The 17986-nt window shown below is 35.4% G+C and overlaps 1 pseudogene; it reads right to left on the minus strand.

Moving 5' to 3' along the window:
- Positions 1-15898: 15898 nt before the first annotated feature.
- LOC111739089 lies at positions 15899-16017 on the minus strand (annotated as a pseudogene).
- Between the last annotated feature and the right edge of the window lie 1969 nt (positions 16018-17986).

The following is a 17986-nucleotide window of genomic DNA, read 5'->3' on the forward strand; positions in this document are numbered from 1 at the left end:
TCTGAACATTTGTGCACAAGTCTTGGTATGGCTATATATTTTCTCATTTAAATATCTAGGAGAAGAACGGCTGAATCAAATGACCAAGCCTAGTTTGGTCGGCTTGGTCTGCTGTAACAAAATACCGTAGATTGAGCGGCTTAAACAACAGGCATTTATTTTCTCATAGTTCTAGAGATTGGGAAGTACAAGATCAAGGTGCCGGCACATTTGGTTCTTGGCGAGGACCTTCTTCTTGGCTTGCAGATGGCTGCCTTCTTGCTGTTTGTTCACCTGGTCTTTCTTTGGTGTGGGCATGTGAACTTATAGATCAGTTTGGGAAGAACTGATATCTTAACCATACTGAGTCCTCTGATCCACAAACAAGGTATACCTCTCCATTTATTTAGTTCTTCTTTAATTTCTCTTAGCAATATTTAATAGTTTTCGGTTTATGTCTTTCTCATCTTTGGTCAGTTTATCCCTAAGTATTTCGTTTTGAGGGTGCTATTATAAATGGCGCATTTAAAATGTCCATTTCCAGTGATTTATTGCTAGTATATAGAAATACAATTGATTTTTTGTATATTGACCTTGTATCTTACACCCTTGCTAAACTCACTCATTATTTCTAATGGGTGTTTTGTAGATTCTATCAGATTTTCCATGTTGTGTTTTAAACAAATAACTTTGTTGCACTCAGTGAAACTTGGCCAGAACTCTGTTTTAAGTTATTAAATTTGTTCCGCTAAATGAAAGTAAGCAGTTATGGCCATAATAATTAGATTCCTGCTGTTCTGACTGGATCTTAGGAGGAAATGAGACAATAATAGATAAGATTCTGATTTTGATATAATGACTCTGGGAGAGAGGAACCCGGAGGAGAGTTCTGTAGTAAAGATCCTGTCTGTCCTGCAAGGCTAATTTTGGGACTAACCCCAGGGTTTCTGCCATTGTAGGGGTCCTGACCCAGCAGTGCCTCTGGGCCTGCCCCCACCTTTCTAGCTCTTTCTAAAAGGGGCCTTAGGAGGTGCTCAGAAGCTGGGCTGAGGTCGAGGGAGGCTCATTGTCACAAATCGTGCACCATCCACAGTCAGCTGCAAGGGGTCCCAGGTTCACATGAGGTTTTTTCCTTTGGAATCTGAAGTTGAAGAATAGAAGAGCAGGCAATAAGCCGTTGCCACCACTTCATTCTAGATTTTCAATATTCAGTAAACAGGCTTGCTTTTTCCCCCGCTTCCCTCTCCTCCCCTCCCCTCCCCTCCCATCCTCTTGTGCCAGTGACCTTTACATTTATTTCATTCTGGAGTGTACCACAGCTGTGTCTGCCCGAGGGGGGTCAGTTGTGGGTCACTGCAGGCTGAGTGAGCTAGAAGTTGTCTTCTGTCTTCTGGAAACCAGGGCTCATCGTTTTCTCATACCTGCCTGATCTACTTCACAACACTAGTGTAAAAATCAAAGGAGAGAACGCCGTGAAAGAGTTTTATTTACCATTTCCGAAGTGTAAGTAAAGGATGCTTATTATTACTTAACAAATACTTATTGAACATTTATTTTATGCTAAGGATAGAACAGAGAACAGACCCGGTCCCTGTTCTTATGTCCCTTAAAGTAAGGAAAGACAAATATTGATCAAATAAGTACACAAAAAATAATACGAACACAATCGTGATAAGTGTCATGAAGGAAAAGTATGAGCACTCTGGCGATATTAAATGTAACTTGATTTGGGGATCTCAAGAAAGACCTCTCTGAGAGAGTGATGCTTAAGTCGAGACCTGAAGGATGAATAAAAGTTGTCTAGGCGAATGGCATAAGGAAGAATGTTTCTGGAAGAGGAACCATGTGTGTGAAGGCAATGAGGCGAGATAGAGGCTGGAGTATTTGAAGAAGTAAAAAGGCCCTGGAGAGTCAGGGCCAGAGGGTCACTGACTGAAGCTTGGGAGGTGAATAGGGGCAGGATCATGTAGGGTCTTGAGGCTACACAAGGGTTTTAGACTTTTACAGAAACTTCTTTACATTTCAAAAGAAAGAATTTAATACAGGACATTGCTTACACCTGTACTGGAGGACCGAGAGCGATGTGTGTCCACTGAGATCACCTGGTGTTATTCCTGAAGTTAGTTTCCACCCCATGGGACTGGTGGTAATAGTAGAACCTAGGAGTGCCCTAAAGGACACTTGTGGCAGGTTGTGGCACTGTGGAGTAGGTTTTAGGGTCACCAAAGGACAGCCGCCTTTGAAGTTGCTGTCAGAAGCAGGGCTGGGGGGTGGGGAGGGAGAGAGAGAAAACATTCCCCCCCACTTCTGCCTTCTGCTCTCCTGCCAATGCCTCCAGTTAGTGAAGCGAACGAGGAAATGTCGTTCACAGACTCTTAGCCACAACATTCTGGAGCAGAGTAGGAAAGGGTGGGTGTTGGACAGACTAGAAAATGGTGGGTTAGAGACAATAATAGAGTCTGAGTCAGTAAAAGTTTTAAATGAGAGGAGAGAGAAGAATATCTGGATTGCGGAAGGATTGACATCGTATTAGTGACAACTCCCCTCCTGGGGTTCAGTAAGTCATCTATCGCCCTTTATGGGTAGTATTATCTGGTGAATCCCCCAGATGCTTAACTTAAAGGCTGTTTGTTTATCTTACATTCTCTTTCCAGTAGATATGTATGAGTTATACAATAGGATGTGATAGTAGACGTTTGTCGAATACTTGCTGTGTGTATAGCACATTACGATGGCTCGCTTAATCCTCACAACTCTGCAAACTGGGTCCTGTTATTATCTCCATTTTATCGTAAAGGTGACTGAGACCGAGGGAGGAGCTAATAAATGGCAGTGCTGATGTTCCGACCCAAAGCTTGTGCTCACGCCATTACAGCACAGCAGCTAGCCTAGAATCTGGGAGAAGCACCTCACTCCGAACCTCCAAATGTCAGTTAATTCTCTGATGTCCAATTTCTTCTTGCTTGTGAGAAGATTCCCAGTGGGAATTCTGTGTTAGGTGAGCAGAGACACGGCAATCACAATCATTAGTGTCTGGAACCTTTTTACTAACGATACTTAAAATTTATGGTCAAGAAAGGTGTTTTTTTCTTACATTTTGACCATTTTGTAGGGTAAATAGTCTCACTTTTACCTATTAAATCATATCATTCTCTTCGTAGCAGAAACATGATAACATTTTTTGCCCCCCTCATCCTATAGGTTTGTTGTAGGGTTAAATAAGGCCTTTAATGTGCTGTAACATAGTAGGTATTCAACAAGTGTTTCACTTTCAATTAGCTGATTTCATTGAGAACACAATGCTTAATTAAGAGCCAGACCAGTGTGAAATGTTATTGCAGATAATTTGATGAGGCCACAGTGACTGAAAGGGAAAAGCCTTCTGGAGGGAGCACAGCCGAACAGTGTTTGGAGATCATTTAAACCTGAAGAAAACCCATGAAATACCATTATACATTACCTGCAGTTCAACTGAGAGAGAGAGCCACCATGCACACATGAGTAGAGAGTGCTATTTTAAAATACAGTATCGAACGTGTTTTGTAGAAGTAGGCTAATTGGTTGCTACTGATTGTTAGGTTTCTCAGAAACTTAAGTAGAGTGACTTGCCCTTTCATATAAAACCTATTAAAAAGGTAACAGTTACCTAGACATATGCCAAAGTTTCAGGCGATATAATAACAGATTTCATCTTGAATATATGTAAGAATGCTATATTAACATAATGTGAACAATGCCAGCAGACCTTGACCGTTTTGTTTAAAAATGTATTGTTTCTTTCAAATTGGATTTCTATGCTAGTTCAGCATTAATTCTTTTTCTTTTTAAAAATTTGAAGCCAGGGTGTCTAATGGAACACGCACACAGGGACGTTCTGTTCTGGGCACTGGGCCCATGAGGTTTTCGGTAGGGTCGCCACCATTCCTAAGGTTCCCTTCCTCTTCCTTCTCACATCGTAAACAGTTTAAAACTCCACAAACTTTCCGCATCTTCAATCCGGAAGAACTATTAGGCTCAGAAACAAACCTCGAGGCAGTATAATCATCATGAAAATAGTATTGTCTGGTTGAAATTTCTAACCTTTTGTATTATGTGTTATCTACTTAAGGTGAGGTTCTCGTGTATTGTTTACACTTCTGGAATGTCGCCTTGGTCGACTTAGTATAGGCAGCTGCTATATAGAGCATCAAGGCGGGAAAGACATTACAAACCAGTTGGTCTCTATTTCTTAAATCTTTGAGGTCACCTGCGTTCCAAGCTGATGTAACTATTCATGCCTTGCCATGAATGGAGAAATAATTCGAACTCTATTGCCTACCTGGCAGAGGAGCAGTTCTCAAACTGTTCAGTCCAGGGACCCCATTTAAAAAATTATCGAGGACCCAAAGAGCTTTTCTTAAAGTGGGTTATATCTATTAACATTTACGCCATTAGAAATTAAATTTGAAATTTAAAATATTTACTTCGTTTTATTAATAACGATAACAAGCCTACTGTATGTTAACATGAATAACATTTTAAAATGAAAAATAACTATATATTTTTAAATTACATTTTTTATTTTGAGATAATTGTAAGTTCATATGCAGCTGCAAAAAATAATACCAAGAGATCCCATGTATTGCTTACCCAGTTTCCCTCAGTGGTACTTGCAAACTGCAGTGCAATATTAGAACCAGGATATTGACATCTATACAGTCAAGATATAGAACAGTTCCAACTCCACAGAAATCTCTTCTATTGAAGAGATTCTTTTATGACCATATCCCTCCCCTCTCAGCCACCAACTCCTTGCAACTACTAATCTGTTCTCCATTTCTGTAATTTTGTCATTTCAAGTATGTTACCTAAATGAAATCATATGTGTGTAACCTTTTAGGTTTGGCTTTTTTTCACTTAGCGTAGTTCTCTGCAGATTCATCCAAGCTCTTATGTTTATCAGGAGTTTGTTTTCATTGCTGAACGGTATTCCACGGCATGAATGTACCACAGTGTATTTAACTATTCACTTGTCGAAGGTCATGTGGATTATTTCCAGTTTTTGGCTATTATGAATGTGGCTGCTGTAAACATTTGTGTAATAATGTTTTCAATTCTCTGATATACAAATTCCCAAGTGTCTAGTTGCTGAATTGTATGACAGTTGCATGTTTAGTTTTATAAGAAACTGCCAAACTGTTTTCCAGAGGCACTGTACCATTTTACAGTCCCGTCAGCAATGTATGAGTGATCTAATTTCTCTGCAATCTTGCCACCATTTAGTGTTATCATTATAATTTTTATTTTTTTGGGATGGGGATTCCCTTCACCCCCATACTTATTTATTTATTTATTTAAATTTTATTTTATTATTCGTTTCAAATATACGGTTCATTGGTTAGACATTTACGTAGTTTATGAAACAATCCCTCTGATTACTCTATCTTCCCTCTAGCTCTACACCGAGCCATTACATTACTGCTGACTGCATTCTCTATGCTGTGCTTCCCATCCTCGTGACTGTCTATCAACTACTAAATTGTACTTTTTTAAACCTTCACCACTTTCTCCCAGCTCCCCCACTTCCCTCCCCTCTGGCCGTCACCAGATTGTTCTCTATATTTGTGAGTCTGTTTTTGTTCCTTAGATTCCACATATAAGTGAAATCAGATGGTATTTATCTTTCTCTGTCTGACTTATTTCACTTAGCATAATAACCTCTAATTTTTATTGCGTAAACATACACACGACATAAAATTTACCATCTTTACAATTTTAAGTGTGCAGTTCAGTGGTATTAAATATATTCGTACTGTTTTAAAACCATCACTATCATCTACCTCCAGTGTTCTGGATTTTGATCATTCTAATAGGTGTGTCATGGTATCTCCCTTTTGTTTTAATTTGCATGTCACTCATGACATATGACTTATATGATTTCGAGTTTTTGTAGATGCTCTTCATCAAGGTGAGACAGTTCCCACTCTATTCCTAGTTTGCTGAGTTTTTATCATCTACGGGTATTGGATTTTTTCAAGTACTTTTTCTGCATTTATTGATATGATCACATAATTTTTCTTCTTTAGCCTGTCGATAGGGTGGATCACTACACTGATTGATTTTCAAATGTCGAACCAGCCTTGCATATTTGGAATAAATTTCATTTGGTCATAGTGTGTAAATATTTTTATACATTGCTTGATATAATTTCCCAGTATGTTGTTGAGGATTTTTGCATCTGTGTTCACAATAGATATTGGTCTGCAATTTTTTTCTTGTATTGTTTTTGTCTGGTTTTGATATCAGGGTAATACTAGTCTCATAAAAATGAATTGGTGTTCTCTCCTCTTGTACTTTCTGGAAGATATTGTATAAGATTTAATTCTTTATATGGTTGGTAGGATTATCTAGTGAAACTATCTGGGCCTGGAGATTTCTTTTTCAGAAACTTCAACTACAAGTTTAATTTATTTCCATGGTTATAGGACTACAAGTTCAATTTTTTTTCATCATGACTGATTTGGGTAGCTTGGGTATTTGAGGAATTGGTCTATTTCTTCAAAGTCATTGAATTTATAAACAAAGTTGTTCACAGTATTCCTTTATTGTCTTTTTTATTATTATGGTAAAAATACGTATAACATAGAACTTACTATTTTAACCATTTTAAAGTGTACATTTCAGTGCCATTTGATACATTCACAATATGCATTCATCACCAGTATCTAGTTCCAGAACATTTGCATCATCCCAGAATGAAACCCTAAACCTATTATGCAGGCATTCTCCTTCCCCTCAGACCTTGGAAACCACTAATCTGCTTTCTAGCTCTATGAATTTTTCTATTCTGGATATTTCATATAAATGGAATCATATAGTATATGGCCTTTTGTGGCAGGTTTCATTCACTCAGCATACTGTTCCAAGGTTCATGATGTTGTAGCATATATCATACTTCGTTCCTTTTTATGAATGAATAATATTCCATTTCACGTATACACTGCCTTCTATTCATCCATTCATCCGTTGGACATTTTGGTTGTTTGCACCTTTTGACTATTGTGAATATTGCTGCTGTGAATATTCTTATACAAATTTTTGTTTGCACACCTGTTTTCATTTTCTTATGTATATTCTTGGGAGTGGATTTGCTAGGTTATATGGTAATTCTATGTTTAACTTTTTGAGAAACCATCATATTGTATTCCACAGCATCTGCACCATTTTGCGTTCCACCAGCAATGTGTGAGAGTTTGGCAATTTCTCCACATCCTTGCCAACATTTACTTTCCATTAAAAAAATAAGAACCATCTTAGTGGGTTTAAACTGGTATCTCATTGTGGTTTTAATTTGAATTTCCCTAATGAGTAATGATGTCAAACATCTTTTAATATGCTGATTGGCCATTTGCATATCTTCTTTGGAGAAATATCTATTCAAGTCCTTTGCCCATTTTAAATTGGGTTATTTGTCTTTTTGTTGTTTATTTGTAAGAATTTTATATATTCTAGGTATTAGACCTTTACCAGGTACGTAATATATAAATATTTACCTTCTTCTGAGTCATCTTCTCATTCTTTTGATAGTGTCATTCAAAGCACAAAAGGTTTTTATTTTGATTTAATCTAATTTATCTTTTTTCCTTTTGTTGTTTGTGCTTTTGGTATCATATCTAAGAAATCATTTCCAAACCCAAGTTTCTAAAGCTTATCACTATGCTTTCTTCTAAGAGTTTTGGCTCTTACACTTAGATATTTGATCCATTTTGAGTTAATTTTTGTATATGATATGAGGTAAGCATCCAACTTTATTTTTTTTTTTTGTATGTGGATATCCAGTTTTCCCAGCACTATTTTTTGAAGAGATTTTATTTCCTCATTGAATGTTCTTACCATCTTGTTGAAAATCAGTTGACTGTAGATGGATGGGTTTATTTTGGAGTTCTCATTCTTATTTCATGGATCTCTACGTCTATCCTTATGCCAGTACCATACTGAATACTATCACTGTATCACTGTAGCTTTATAGGAAGTTAGGAAATTGGAAAGTATGAGGCTTAGCTTTGTAGGAAGTTAGGAAATTGGAAAGTAAGAGGTGTCCAACTTTTCCTTTTCAAAATTGTTTTGGCTATTTAAGGTCCTTTGCAATTTCAGATGAATTTTAGGATGAGTTTATCCATTTCTACAAAAAGCCTGAGGGATTTTCACAGGATTGCATTGAATATGTAGGTTTATTTGGGAAATTTACCATTCTCACAATATTAAATCTTCCAGTTCACGAATACAAGAGACTTTTCATTTATTTAGGTCTTCTTTAATTTCTTTCAGAAATATTTTGTCATTTTCAGTACGAGTCTTACATCTCTTTGATTAAATTTATACCTAAATATTTTATTGTTTTGATGTCATGATAAAAGGAATTGTTTTTTTAATTTCTTTTTCTACTGTTTATTACTAGTATATAAAAACATAGTGGATCTGATTTTATATCATATACTTTACTGAATTTATTAGCCCTAGCAATTTTTTTGTGTGGGTTTCTAAGAGTTTACTATATATATGATCATGTCATCTGGGAATAGTTTTACTTCTTTCGTTCTAATTTGGACGTCTTTTATTTTTCTTGCTAGGGCTTTCAGTGCAATGTTGAATAGAGGTGGTGAGGGCTATCATCTTTGTCATGTTCCGATCTTAAGGGGAAACCTTTCAGTCTTTCACCATTGTGTATGATGTTAGTTGTGGATTTTTCATAAACGCTCTCTAATATTTTGAGGAAGTTCCCTTCTATTCCTAGTGTAGTGAATTTTTTTTTTTTTTAATCATGAAAGGGTGTTGGATTTTTTCAAACAATTTTTCTGTACTATTGAGATGATTACGTCATTCTTCTTTCTTTTTGTAATATATTCTTTTTGAATGTAATATAATGTCTTACATTCATTTTCATGTTGAACCACTCTTGCATTCCTGGGATAAATCCCATTCCATCACAGTATATAATCCTTTTAATATGTTGCTGTATTTGGTAGCCTAGTATTTTGTTGAGAATTTTTGCTTCTGTATTCATAAAGGATATTTGTCTATAGTTTTCCTGTGATGTCTTTGTCTGGCTTGCTATCAAGGTAATACCAGTCTCATGGAATGAATCGAGGTATTCAATATTCTTCTATTTCTTTTAAGAGTTTGAAAAAATTGGTGTTAACTTGTCTTTAAAAGTTTTGTGGAATTTACCAGTGAAATCGTTTAATACTGGGTGCTTATTTGTTGGGTGATTTGTGAGTACTGATTTGATCTCTTTACTTGTTATAGATTTATTCAGATTTTCTATTTGTTCTTAAGTTAGTTTTGGTAGGGAGTGTGTTTCTATGAATTTGCCCATCTCTCCTGATTACCTAATTTTTTTGATATATAATAGTTCATTATACAATCCATTTTGTTTCTGTAAGTTCAGTAATAATGTCTTCACTTTAATTTCTCATTTTAGTAATTAAGTCTTTTTTCTTTCCTTAGTTATTCAAACTAAAGTTTGTCAATTTTGTTGATCTTTTCGAAGAATTAACTTTTGGTTTTATTGTTTCTATTGTTTTCTAATTGTCTATTTTATTTCTGTTATAGTTTTTACTATTTCCCCCCTTTTGCTAGCTGTGGGTTTCGTTTGTTCTTTTCCTGGTTCATTAAGATGTACGGTTAAAGTACTGATTTCAGATTTTTTTTTCTTTTTTAATGTAGGCCTTAACAGCTATAAATTTCCCTTTGAGCATTGCTTTTGCTACTTCCTCTACATTTTGTTATATCATACTTTCATTTTTATTCATCTCAAAGTATTCTCAATGTGATTTCTTCTTTGACCTATTGATTTTTAACCCCATATATTTTTAATGGCTGTAGTAATATCCTTTGTTTCATTCCTATGTTGGTGACTGATGTCTCCTCTCTTTTTAGCTTTCTCAGTCTTGCTAGGAGTTTATCAGTCTTGTTTTTTTTTAATGAGCAGCTTTTTAAAAATTAATATTCTCTATAGTGTTTCTGTTATTAATTTAATTTACTTGCACTCCTAATGTAATTATTCTTTTCCTTCTGCTTGCTTTGAATTTATCTTGCTCTTTTTTTTTGTAGTTTCTTGAGATAGTTAATTACTTAAGTTGATTTGAGACCTTTTTGCTAGTGTAAGCATTTAGCATTGTCAACGTCCGTCTCAGTACTACTTTACTGCATCCACATGTTTGGATAAGTTGTATTTATATATGAACAAAATTATAACTTTTTAATGGAATCTTCAGTACCTAGGCTGATGGCCTCTAGTTTCCTTAACCGTGACCTCTCTCTTTTATTTATAACTCTCTTAAATTATGATACCTAGAACATTGAATACTGGATTGGTCTGGCCATTGATGAATAGAGCAGGAATGTCTTTTCATTCTTTTGTTTATTCATTCACTTGTTCATTCATTCACTCAATGAATATTTACTGAATTCCTAAACCAGACATTGTGTTGGTAAGGAATAAAGAGATGATTATGACAGACATATTACCTCTTCCAATGTCTCTGTCTGGCAGAGAAGACAAATAATTAAGCAAATAATTTCAGGGGTGACCACTATCTCCTATATTGTAGAAACTCTACTGCCATTAACACCAAGCTAGGTTAAACTGCCATTATTTTTGTTTTTCCCATCAAGTTCTGCCATTTTCAACACTATTTTTAAAACTAAACTCTCTGCTTATCTTAAACCTAGGATGATCTAAAACTGGTATACGCTCTACAGGCTATACCAATTGCTTAAAGCTGACTTCTGATGGGACTGTGGTTAAATATTTTAAATATCATCCCTGGCCTGAACTATGACTGCAGACATCCCTGTACCTTCTCATTGACCATTCTATTAGCATACAGTCTGAACCTGTAATAAAGTAGCACCTTAGATTTGGGTAAATTATCAACTTTTCAGGAGTTCTCCTGTCAGTTAAACCTTTTGATCCTCATCAAAATTCTGGGCAGATAAAAGCCCCAACTGACAGATGAGGAATTCAAGACTTAGAGAGGCTACAAGACTTTGCCTAGTTGGGAAAGTCAAAAACATATACAAGTTTCTAGACTCCCAACTAGGCTTTTACTCTTGCCTCAATCTCACTGCCTCTTCAGAGCTGACCATTAAATGTGTTTTAAAGAGAGCAAAGTCCAATTGTATAATGGATCTGCCTGGTTGAAACACGATTATTAGTGGTAATGATTGGGTATTACCTGGCATGCATATGTTAGGTTTACAGTAAAGAATGCTTACTTTTTATTAACTGTCCTTTCAGATATATTAGTGACTGTCACACCTGAATTATAACAAAGAAGCACTAAGGAAATTCAATGTGGGCGGCAAAATTCTTTGAAGAATAACTAGTTATAATTGGGGAGTCTGAACACATTTCAGAGTTGCACGTTTAATATGCAGTATGGTTAATTGCACTGTAATTACAGTATTTTAGAATGCCATGCTAAGTGTTTAATCCTTTTCAGGTTTGCCTTCCAATCAGTGGTCTGCCTTCATTTTCCAGATTGATGAAGTCTGCCTCAGAGAAGTGGGTAGGTAACAAGATTGTGCTGATGTGTCTAATCAACTAGGAAAGTTGTAAAATGAATCTTTTCTATCTGGGATTTATATTTAATCATTGCTGTGCTCTCTTTATGAATGAGTGTTGATTAGTTAGTTGTCAGAATATGAAAACAATAAGAGCTTTTATTTACCCAGATAAGTTAGGCTAGAGTCATTATTTGGGTCTGATTGAGTTGATGGGGATATTTACATTACCTCAGCACATAGATCCACTTAATCTTATTCATAATGTTAATTATATACTCCAAGAGTTACTGTCATGCACTTATTTATGGTGTTTACTATTAGAGTTTGTTTATACCTGGGGTGATTGTATGGTTCCCCTCTCTTTCCCTTTTATAGTTGCAAAAGGCATCTCCACTCATGGAAAGCTGATCTTCAGTAGTTTGTTCACACTGATTTGATGACATCTAATTCAAGAAAGGCAACTTGGTTTGGTTTTAGTGTGTTGGTTAAGACTACACTATTGAGTTGACTTTTAGTAGGTTTTATTTATTTAGTATTTATTTATTTATTTATTTTTTATTTTATTTTTTTTTGCCTTCATATATTTGCATATGTTTTCCAGTTTCTAGAGTTTTCTTTTCCTTTATACTTCCTGCAAACTACTATTTATTCTTCAAGATCTGGCTTTGGTAGAATTCAAGTAATCAAGGAAGTGTATTCTAATTCTACCAAAGAGAGTTAATCATTGCCTCCTTTATCTCACTACTGTATCTGAACATTAATAGCATCAGAGCCCCATCGTACTGTATTGCAATTATCTTTTGATGTGTTTGCTTTCATTAATAGATTGGTTTGTTTGAGAGTGAGGGCCATATTATATTTCATCTCTCTTATCACCCAAGTCTGATTGTGCCTCATGCATGGTAGGTGCTTAATAACTTCTCAGTGTTCAACAATGTTGATTATTCTTAAAATTTTTTTTTGCATATTTAAAGAGTATTTTTTAGAATAGTTTTAGGTTCAAAATTGAGAAGAAGATACAGAGGTTCCCCATATACCCTCTGCCCCTATATATGCATGGCCTCCCAACATCTCTCACCAAAGTGGTATATTTATTACAATTGGTCAACATGCACTGACATCTCATAATCATTCAAAATTTATAGTTTACATATGATTCACTCTTGGTGCTTTACATTATATGGGTTTGAACAAACGTATAATTATATGTGTCTATCATGATAGTGTCATACAGTATCTATCATTCACTGCCCTAGATTTTTAAAATTGGAATATAATTGATAATAACATATTAGTTTTGGGGGTCTTACATAATGATTCCATATTTGTATATATTGCAAATAATTGCCAAAATATGTCTACTCGTTACCATATATAGTTATAAAATCTTATTTTTAAAATAATTTTTGAGATATAATTTATGTAGCATAAATTCACTCTTTTAAAGTATGCAATTAAGTGGTTTCTAATATGTTAAAAAAAGTTGTACAAATGTCACCACTGTCTAATTTCAGAGTATTTTTATCACCACGAAAAGAAACCTTATACTCATTCCTCATTCCCTCCTTCCCCTAGCCCTTGGTAACTATGAATCTAATTTTTGTCTCTATGATTTGACTTTCCTAAACATGTCATATAAAGGGAATCATGTAATATGTAGCTTCATTCCTGTGTGAACAACTATTCCATTGTATGTATATATCATATTTTGTTTATCAATTTATCAACTGATGGACATTAGGTTGTTTTAAATTTTTGACAATTATGAATAATGCTGCTATGAATATTCATGTACAAGTTCTTATGTGAACACATGTTTGCAGTTATCTTGGGTATATATGTATAAGTGGAATTTCTGGGTCATATGGTAACTCTGTTTAACTTTTTGAAGAACTGCCAAATCGTTTTTCCAAAATGACTATACCATTTACACTGTCACTTGGCAATGTGTGAGGATACCAATTTCTCTACATTTTCCCCAGCACTTGTTATTGTCTGTCTTGTTGATTATTGCCATTTTAGTGGATATGAAGTGGTATCTCACTGTGGTTTTGATTTGCATTTATCTAAAGACTAATTGGGAAAGATCATCAAGAGCAAAGATATGTGATTAGGGACCAGGGCTAAGATCATTTGCACCCTGGTATTACCAATGACTATGTACTGCCTTTTTTTTATTTGCCCACATACTTACTTTCACCAGAGATGTTTATTTCTTCATATACATTTGAAATACTGTCTAGTGCTTTTTCATTTAACCTTTAAAGACCCTCTTTAGCATTTCGCGTAGGGCAGTTCTAGTGGTAACTACCTCCTTCAGCTTTTACTTGGGAATGTCTTAATTTCTCCTTCATCTTTAAAGGACAGTTTTGCTGGATATAGAATTCTTAGTTGACAGTGTCTTATTTTTAGGACTTTATGTCATCCCACTGCCTCATGGTTTTCATGGTTTTTGATGAGGAATCTGCTGTTGGTCTTATTGAAAATCCTTGTATGGAATGAATCTCTGAACTTGAATGTATAAATTCATCTTTAATCAAATTTGGGATCTTTTTAGCCATTACTCTGTTACTTAATTTTTCTTTTACTTATCATTTCTTTGTCTCTTTCTGGGCCATCAATTTCATTTGTAGTAAACTGGCTGATGTTGTATTTCAGGTCTGTGATGCTGGTTTAATTTTTCAAAATATCTTTTATCCCCCTATGTGTTTCATTGGATTGTTTCAGTTGCTGTGCTTCAAGATCATCGATCTTTTCTTCTATAATATCTAAATTGCTGTACATCCTATTTGATGTGTGGGAGGGATTTTTTTCTTTTTTCGATTTCTGATATTATATTATCTTATAGTTCCATCGGAGTATTTTTAAAATAACTCCTGTTTCTCTCTTTATCTTGTTTCCCTTTATATCCTTTATATATATCTTTGATCATATTTATAAGCCTTATAATATTGCTTATAAAGTCTCAGCGTGCTAATTTCATCATCCCTGTCATTTCTTGTTTCCGTCAACTGATTTTTCTTCTCCTCATGGGTCATATTTATCTGCTTCTTTGCTTACTGTAATTTTTGAATGCTGGATATTGTGAATTTTACATTGTCAAAATTGAATTGTGTTGTAATCCTCTAATGATTACAACATTAAATAATAAGAAGTCTGCCATTACTTTTATTGTTGTTCTCCTGTATGTAATGTGTATTTTTCTTTGGCTATTTTTAAGACCTGAATGTTATGTTTCATTTTTAACTGTTTGACTATGATATGCCTAGCATGGTCCTTGTATTCCTGCATTATTTATAAGGAGACAAATATTAGTAACAACTCAAATATCTAAGAATTTGAGAATAGCTAAGTATTCATTGATATAATGGAATGGCATTGAAGAAATATGTAGATTATTTTGGTACAAGATAAAATGTATATGAAATAATGTTCAGTAAAAAGAACAATCTTAACGGTACAAAGATTTGAAAAAGGAAAAATACTTGTTTGTATTAGAAACATAAATTGAAGAGTTATGTAAATAGTGTATTAAGGTAAAAGTTTTCTTCCTCTGAAAAATCTGTTTTTAATACAGCTTTATTGAGATGTAATTAACATACCATAAAATTCTCTCATGCAAAGTGTATACTTAAAGTGTACAACTCTATGGTTTTGAATATATTCGCAGAGTTGTGCAACCATCACCACAATCAATTTTAGAAAAATTTATCACCATAACAACCACCCCCACGCCTATTATCGGCTACTTCCCATTTTCTCCAATGCCCTCAGTTCTAGACAATCAACCACAACTTAACTTTCTCTCTCTATGGATTTGCCTATTCTGGGCATTCTATATAAATGGAATCATACTATATCTGGTGTTTTCTGATTGGCTTCTTTTCACTTAGCATAAAGTTTTCAAAGTTCATCCATGTTGTCCTTTATTTCCTTTTATTGTTAAATAATATTCAAATGTTATCATTTTTATATGTAATTAACATTATAACAAATAGCTGTATATAAAGTCTTTGAAGATAGATTCTCTAATTTGGAATTAATATTGGAATTAAAGGAAGTGAACCTTTTTTCCTATTATATTTTGATCTTATTTATCTATATACCTCAAAAGATTACATAAATAATGAGATATTACTTTAATTTCCTGAAAACATAAACAAATGTGAAAGAGAAAAGCCTTTTGATTACTGCTCTTTCCCACTCCACTCCTCACCTCTTGGGCCTATTCATCTACTTTCTACCCCTGGAGCAGCCATTATCCTGAGTTTGGTATATATCCTTCCATTTCATTTTTAAAAAGTCTCTCCTTCCCCTTTCTCTGTCCCTATATGTATCTGTATAGACACATACTTTTTTTTTTTTTTAATGCCTGCAGCATCCAGTCTTCCTAGGTGGTCTCCCATCCAAGTACTAACCAGGCCCAACCCTGCTTAGCTTCTGAGATCAGACGAGATCGGGCATGTTCAGGGTAGCATGGCTGTAGATGACATGTACATTTTTAATGTTCTTTAATACATGTTATATGGAGGCTTATCAGTCCAGTGTGATGCCTGCAACATAAATCCCTATGTGCATTATTTAACAGAACAAAACCTAATTATATCACTACTATTCTTTTCATCAATATTAATATCATATAAATAAACCATAGTGTAATGAGAGATCTGAATCCCAATAATTGACTCTAATAGCCATCCTAATAATTCATTCCATGCCCTCAAGATAATACCATATTGTATTTCAGGAGGCTATTTTAATTTCAAGGAAGGTAAACAGGATTAATTTCAAGGGGCTGCAGATTCAGTGTAGGACCAAAGCACTCAGCTTGATTGTAAATCTGATAATTCATTAACTCATTCTTAAACTCCAAAAGTGCTACCTAATTACTGTATAATTGAACTAGGCAATTAAATCAGCCATTTAAAAAACAGAACTTTGTGAACTACCCCAAATATTTAATGGGTATGCTGCTGCTATTTTATCGAATATGAGAAGATATTTGGTTATTTAGGTTTGGAGAAGGGCTCTGGGCATTGCCCCACAGTCAGGGTGACTGATCGGGTTTAACAGGTTTTCTGGCTGTGGGGCAAAACCAAGGTGGCCATGAGTTGTTACCCAAATCTCTTGGTTTTCTTCTGGAAAGAAATTATTTCTCTTTGTACAAAATAGCTGGTGGCAGCACATATCTTTCATATTTTCACTTAGTTGAGTCTGAATTCTCTCATGTTTTCTGGGCCTTCCTTAAACTCTTGACGATTAAAAATGTAATCCCAGGGCAAAGGCCATTTAGTCATCGCCTGGGGATCTTCATGGCAGCTGATCTACATACAACTGTCTTAAGCCATCTTACGAAAAACTAGGGAAAGAACTGAATAATAAGTTCTTTTTTGTACCAACATTATTTTTAAAGTTTCAAAATTTTAATACATTCTATTTAAAAATACTGTGCTGCCCGTTTAGATCATTCTACCACGGATTCACCTACGATAAACTATTGTTACCACCTTTTTAGGAGAAAGCAGTACTGTCATTTTTTCAAGTTTGTTTTAGAGTTACGATTTAGCAGGAGTATCAGACAGATACTAGTTAAAGCATTTACCTATATTTCAGCACCCCCACCATCATGAAGAGGCCCACTCAGTAAATGGAATCGGTCATTTGCATAAAATAGCACGTGAGGAATGAGCAGAAGCACTGGGCTGGTGTAGTACCCACACTAGGAGTTTAGAGGTTAAGAAAAAAGATGTTCAGTAAGTCTAATTTAATTTGGATTTATTTTGGATGCTTAACGATCAGTGTAAAAGAACTGTGCCCTGTTTTAGTTTATAATTAGCATCTACAACCCCTTTTCCACAGACCTGTAACCTTAAAAAAAAAAAAAGAACACCTATTGATGTCAGATTGTTTTGTTTATCTTCCTCTCCTTGTTCAATCCTTCCAACTCTTCCTGGAGAGTAAGTATTAGTATTATTCCCCTTCTTTAGAGGAAGTTTAAAGAGGTCAGAGGACTTGAGCAAACACTAACCGGCAATTGGCGGGTGCGGAGAACCATTTTGAAATCTGTTGGGCCTGCCGCCCCTCTTCTGATCAGTGTCTAGCCCAGAGATGGGTTTAAACAGCGCAGAGGGCAGTGTAGTGGGGCACATGCTGGCCTTCACTCCGCCAGGCTCTGCTACCAGGCAGCTGTGCGACCTCGGAATTCGGAATGCAGTGACAGCCTCCCTAAAAGGAAGGCCTTCCAGTCATGAACCAGATGATTCTTGAGGACCTGGGATCCACGTGCTGCAGGGCCCACGTTCCGACTGCCTCTCAACCCCACCGAGCCTGGAGAAAGCCAGCTCCGGCCCAGGGAACTGTTGTTAATGGACACGCCCTCCTTCGCTCACTGCGTGTTAACTTACCTGGCTGGCCTGTTTCAGTCGTGTCTGCTTTTCAGGGTTCAAAACCTACACCA

This window comes from Pteropus vampyrus, unplaced genomic scaffold (genome assembly GCF_000151845.1).
Source record: "Pteropus vampyrus isolate Shadow unplaced genomic scaffold, Pvam_2.0 Scaffold46, whole genome shotgun sequence".
Taxonomy (NCBI): domain Eukaryota; kingdom Metazoa; phylum Chordata; class Mammalia; order Chiroptera; family Pteropodidae; genus Pteropus; species Pteropus vampyrus.